The sequence below is a fragment of the Nicotiana tabacum genome, chromosome 24, assembly GCF_000715075.1.
Source record: "Nicotiana tabacum cultivar K326 chromosome 24, ASM71507v2, whole genome shotgun sequence".
In the NCBI taxonomy this organism is placed as follows: domain Eukaryota; kingdom Viridiplantae; phylum Streptophyta; class Magnoliopsida; order Solanales; family Solanaceae; genus Nicotiana; species Nicotiana tabacum.
Genome location: NC_134103.1, coordinates 108,650,543 through 108,657,546, shown reverse-complemented (window position 1 = coordinate 108,657,546; position 7,004 = coordinate 108,650,543).

The window sequence follows — 7,004 nt, the reverse complement described above, 5'->3', positions numbered from 1 at the left end:
TTGGTCTCTTTGAGTTCTTATTCCTTAGCCAACTGAAAGCCAATGCTACTTAGGTTTTTTCCTTTGACCTCCCTAGTGTGAGTACTGCTCAGGGTCCAATTGAGATCCTTATGAACTTTGACACACCAGGACTTGGTCCCTAGTTATCCTCTGAATCTCTCCCATTAACATTCCTAGTGCGAGCAGTGCCCTGGGTTCTTGAAGCCCTTGGGAACTCTGGCATACTAGGGTCATGGTTCTATATGTTTTATACCTAGTGGGTGAATCAATTGATTTCTGGCTGCATTATGTCAATGAAGATGTCATTTATGGGCTATTGTGAACCATGGGAATGAAGTCCTGGCCTGGCCGGGTGTATCTTTGGGCCTGCTGTAGGATCCCTATAGTCATTTATTTTTGTAATTTGTTCCATTCATTTTGGGTCTGTAATAATTGTTGTAATAACAATTGGGGTATTAGTAAAATTGGGAAAAGGGTTTTATCTTACACTTGCATTGAAATGGGTAGAAATCCTGCTTATAGGTATTCTATTTTGCTCATAAATGTGTCATTATGCTCAAACATATTCAGTTTTTATGTGTTAGAAATCCTGCCTATAGGTATCCTATTTTGCTTAAATGTGTTATTATGCTCAAACATGTTCAATTATTATGTGTCAGTAATACTGCCTATAGGTTCTCTATTTGGTTCAAATGTGCTATGTTTTTACCTATTAGAAACAATGCCTATATGATATTGAATGATTAATATCTCAATGCGTACATAGGATTCTGTTTACACATTGCCTAATCTACAAATTTACATGCCAGGCCTATAGGATCTAAAATCAGTTCTAATTGTAACTATAGAAATCATGCCTATAGGATCTAAAATCAGTTTCAATTATGACTATAGAAATTCTGCCTATAGGGTCTAAATTCAGTCTTAATTATTGTCCTGCTCATTTCTTTTAAGAGTTTTCAACACTGTGCTAATTATCATTATTAGGAACCATGCCTATAGGACTCGATTAAGCAATTCTGAACATATTCCTGTGATTATCATTGTTAGTTACTGCGTGAATCACCTAGACATGATGCCTATAGGTTTTAATCTCCTATACTTGTAATCAGTAGGCAACTATGTAGGCTTTAGAAATCGTATTAAGGGAAGTGGCTTTTAACACACAAACTGCCTGCTTATTAAAATTCAGAATCACATAGAGATTCTGCCTATAGGATTTTGCAACCTTAACTTGTTTAAAATATGCAACTGTCAGTGGCAATTAGTTTGCGTGCATTTGTTGTCTAAATGCGGAGGCCAACTTGATCCCTTATTTTCTTATATATGAAAGTCCAAATTGTTTTGTATGTCACCTAATTTTTCTTAATTTTGAGCAACCTAAGTTAAGTCTAGAACCACCCGAGATAGAGGTCCAAATGCCTCCTGGACCATAGGCAAGGGACGGGTAGTGCACGCATAGGATACAATTTAGAATTAACTAGTGCGCTTTAGGTAAACAACTTAAAGATAGTAATCGGGTAGTATAAGATGATAGTCTGTGCCCGCTGAATAATACGAGTAACACCCCATTTCGAGGGAGTTACGAAGTATTATTTATGTTGCACGGGGTGATCCTTTAGGCTAAAAAACTTAGGACCCCCATTTTGTTTTAAAATTAATCATTTTATTTATTTGCCCAATTTTTTCTTTTCTCTTTTGCTTAGACTAATTCATATAATTCGAGTTCGGCTAGGACCCACCGTTGTGGACCTCGAGGAGTGCCTAACACCTCCTCCTCGAGGTAATTTGAGCCCTTACCCGATCTTTGGTGACATAAACTAGTTAAACCAGAGTTATCTGCAAATAGGTGCCCTAACGCACCTTAAATCCGTTAGGTTCTGACTTTCTCTTTTAACACCCTTCCTTAAAAGAGTTGTCACGTATCGAAACCCGATTTCGCGAGAAAAAGGGGCACGACAACTATCAAAGTCACTCATCAAGTGAGTGCAATTTTGCATTCAATGGCTCCTAAATTGGAAGATCCTGGTGCTTTCACAATCCCTTGTACCATTGGAAGTGCCGAGTTTTCTAAAGCTCTTTGTGATCTTGGGGCAAGTATCAATTTGATGCTCTATTCAGTTTTCAAGACTTCGAGAATTGTGAAACCAAGACCCACATCTATGATATTACAAATGGCCGATCGTACCATGAAGAGACCGTTGGAATAATTGAAGATATATTCGTTCGTGTTAATAAATTCATTCTTCTGGCGGATTTTGTCATTCTTGATTGTGAAGTGGACTATGAGGTGCCGATTATTCTTGGAAGACCTTTCCTTGCTACGGGGAAGCTCTTGTTGATGTGAAAGCTGGAGAACTCACTTTTCGGGCGGGTGATGACAAGGTGGTATTTCACGTGTGAAAACCTATGCGGTAACCAAATAGCAATGAAGTGTGTTCTTTCGTGGACTTGGTGACCGATGTGATTGTTAATGATACAAGTGCCACAATCAATGTGGGTGATATGTTGGAGGCCGTCTTGCTCAACTTTGATGATGACTATATGGATGGATTCATGGAATGCGTGAATTCTCTACAAGGAATAGGGCCATACAACTATGCACCCCGGAAACTCTCCTTGGATCTTGAAAATAGGATAACTCCTCCTACAAAGCCTTTAATTGAAAAGCCTCCTACCTTGGAGTTGACGCCATTGCCTCCACATCTTCGGTATGAATTTCTTAGCCCTTGTTCTACATTATCGGTTATTCTTTCCTCTTGTTTGACTAATGTGCAGGTAGATTCTACATTGGCGGTGCTACAAAAGAGGAAGAAGGCTATTGGGTGGATATTGGCGGATATTTGGGGGATAAGCCCCACATTTTGTATGCATAAGATCAACTTGGAGAAGGGCGCCAAACCATCTGTTGAGCATCAAAGGAGACTAAATGAAGCCATGCAAGAGGTTGTCAAAAAGGATATTATCAAGTGGTTGGATGTCGGGGTTGTCTACCCCATTTCTAATAGTTCGTGGACTTCTCCGGTTCAATGTGTCCCAAAGAAGGGGGCATGACGGTGGTTACCAATGACAAAGATGAGTTGATTCCGACAAGAACGGTGACCGGATGGAAAGTGTGTGTGTACTATCGCAAGCTCAACAAAGTCACAAGGAAGGATCATTTCCCACTTCCATTCTTAGACCAAATGCTTGATAGGTTGGACGGACATGCTTTCTATTGCTTTATTGATGGGTATTCGGGCCACAACCAAATCCTTATTGCTCCGAAGGATCAAGAGAAAACAACCTTTACATGTCCCTATGGTACTTTCGCTTTCAAGCAGATGCCATTTGGTTTATGCAATGCACCGGTAACTTTTTAAAGGTGTATGATGGCTATCTTCACGGGCATGGTGGAGGACTACCTTGAAGTTTTCATGGATGACTTCTCGGTGGTTGGGGATTCCTTTGATGATTGCTTGGCTAATTTGGATAAAGTATTGGCAAGATGTGAAGAAACGAATTTGGTGCTAAATTAGGAGAAGTGTCATTTCATGGTCGAGGAAGGCATTGTCCTTGGCTACAAGATCTCAAGGAATGGAATTGAACTCAACTAGGAAACGATTAAGGTAATTTCTAAACTTCTACCTCCAACTTCGGTGAAGGGCATGCGGAGTTTCTTAGGCCACGCAGGGTTTTACCGGCGTTTCATCAAGAATTTTTCTAAAGTGGTGAACCCGTTGTGTAAGATTTTAGAGAAATATGCTAAGTTTCATTTCAATGATGATTGCATGAGAGCCTTTGAATTGTTAAAGTTTAAGTTGACAACTACTACCATTAACACCGCTCCAAATTAGAGTGTTCCTTTTGAGCTCATGTGCGATGCAAGTGACGTAGTTGTGGGGGCTATTTTGGGGAAATGTATCAACAAGATTTTTCATCCGGTCTACTATACTATTAATACCATGAATAGTACCCAAGTCAACTATACCGTTACGGAGAAAGAGCTCCTTGCTATTGTGTTTGCTATTGAGAAGTTCTGCCCGTACTTGATGGGTGCTAAAGTGATTGTCCACACGGATCATACGGCACTTTGTTATCTTATGAGCAAGAAAGATTCTAAATCTCGGTTGATGAGATGGGTGCTTTTGTTGTAAGATTTAGATATTGACATCCAAAATCGAAAAAGGAGTAAAAATCAAGTGTCAGACCACTTGTCTCGTTTGGAGGAGGAGGGGAGGCTACATGATGGCCTTGAAATCAATGACTCCTTCCCTGATGAGCAACCTTTGGCTATTTCAATGAAAGAGGTGCCATGGTTCGCGGATCTAGCAAATTACTTTGTGAGTGGTATTATCCCGGATGAGTTCTTTTCAAACCAAAGGAAGAAGCTCAAACGGGATTGTCAAGATTATTATTGGGATGAACTGTACCTTTTCTGGATTTGTATGGATGGGGTGATTAGAAGATATGTACCGAAAGAAGAGCAATGTGAAATTCTTGGGGCTTGTCATTCTTCTCCATATGGTGGTCACCACGGTGGAACAAGAACGGCGGCCAAAGTGCTAAGTAGCAGTTTCTATTGGCCCACTCTTTACAAGGATGCAAGTGATCTAATGAAACTATGTGATGAATGTCAAAGGGCCGGTGGAATCTCAAGAAAAATGAAATGCCCCTCACTACCATTTTGGAGATTGACATTTTCGATGGGTGGGGTATTGACTTCATGGGTCCTTTTGTGAGTTCTTGTCGAAACACCTACATCTTGGTCGTGGTTGATTATGTGTCCAAATAGGTTGAGGTCGTCTCTCTACCCAACAATGAGGCAAGAAGTGTGGTGGAATTCTTGAAGAAGAATATTTTCACAGGGTTTGGTACTCTGCGGGCTATCATAAGAGATGGGGGGTTATATTTTTGCAACAAAGCCATCAGACACTTTACTTACGGACGGATTGGTCCAAGAAACTTGATGATTTTTTATGGGCCTATCGGACGGCTTACAAAACACCTATCGGAATGTCTCCACACCGGTTGGTGTTCGGAAAAGCTTGTCATCTTCCGATGGAACCTGAGCACAAAGCCATGTGGGCTCTAAAGAAGTTCAATCTTGATTGGGATGTTGCCGCTAACTTGAGGGTGGCACATTTGAATGAGTTGGATGAGTTCTGGTACCATGCATACACAAGTTTGTCTTTATACAAAGAGAAGATGAAACATCTTCATGACAAGTACATTTGTAACTAAGAGTTCAAAGAGGGTGATCTTGTGTTGTTGTTCAACTCACGGTTGAGGATGTTTCCCGGGAAGTAAAAGTCTAAATGGAGTGGTCCGTTTAAAGTTGTGGGCATGACACCCTTTAGTGCATTGGACTTGAAGAACAAAAACAATGAGGTATTTCGAGTCAATGGTCACCGGGTGAAGCACTATTTGGAAAAAGTTGGTGATGGCCACATTGTGGCAGTGATTCATTTCAAATGAAGGTAATTTGCGCCGTGCCGCAATGTTAAATCAAGCGCTTCTTGGGAGGCAACGCATGTTTCTTTTTATTTTCTTTTCTTCTTTTGTAGTTAGATGTTATTTTTGTGCTAACTGGATTTGAAGTGTATTGCAGAGATGAGTGTGATTTGCCGGAAATATGCCCAGAAATATGGCTAAGTGTGGAAAGAATTGCGGACCGCAATTGTATTGTGCCGACCGCACAATTATGGTTGTTGTAGCAAAAGGTGCTCTGTGACCGCCCAATTACATTGCGGGCGGCACAAATTGAAGGTGGAAAATGACAACTCTCTGAAGTTGGTCCGTCAGAAAAATGGCTAATCTGCGGCCGCAAGACAAATTCTGCGATCCGCAACAAAATCTGCGGCCGCACAACAAATTTTGCCGACCGCAACAACAAAAGGGTATCTGAGCCCTCAGGTAATAGAGTGCGGACCGCAATAGGAATTCTGCAGCCACACCCACTTCCCCTTCCCTTAGGCAGGCATTGAAGAGTATAAATATAGAGGCTATGGCACTGATCCCTTTTTCCCTCTCTGAGCTCTCAATTTGCACAAATTTGAAATTTCATCATAAAAATTGTCTGCCTACACGCCTAGCCATTGTTGATCACTAATCTCTTACACTCATTCACATCTTGTATGCTTCATCATCTTGTTAATTTCTTTTAATTTTTAGATTTTTAGTGAAAACTTTACACCACTTGTTTGTTGAATCTATTTGAACAACCATGTGGGGTAAATATGTAGTGGGTAGACTGGTAAAATACTCTAAGAAGAATGGGTAAATTGATTTTCATGCTTAAATGATGTTTCAATGTCAAAAGTTTGATAAAATTTCAAGCCCTAAGTAAAAACGATTGTCTGCCATATTTGGTTGAAATCTGCGGCCGCACAAGAAATTGTGCGGTCCGCAGAAGTTGAAATTAAGGCACTTTAGTAAGGCATGATTCTACGGCCGTAATGGAAAATGTACGGACCGCAGAAATCCCATTGCGTCCATAGAACAACTCTTTTTCTGTTATCAGAGAGTTGTCAATTTGACGACTCATATGTACGGCCGCAATAGAAAATGTGCGGACCGCAGAAAACTGGTTGCGGCTGCAAAATAGCCAATTCTCTGTTATCAGAGAGTTGGCATATTGTCAGTGTCTGAGTTGCGGCCACAATGAGAATTGTGCCATTTTTTTGGCTGCAATGAAAAATTATGCGGTCTGCATCCCATTATGCGGCCGTAATGAAAATTCTGCGAACCGCAACTCCCTACCTTGCAAACATGTTCTCAACTGTGTTCTTCACTATTTGCTATGGCGTGTTCTTGTCCGTTTGAACTTGAATTACAACTAATAACTGCATTTGCTTGGTATAGAAAATGGTTCGATCTCGAGGCAGAGATGATACTTCAAAGGGGAGGGGTGAACCTTCCAGGGGTCGAGGCAAGAGTGCTTTACCCCTCGACCTATAAAATACAATCACAAAGAAGGCTACAACCGGCCGAGGGAGAGGTGCAGAGCCCTCCGAGTACAGTTC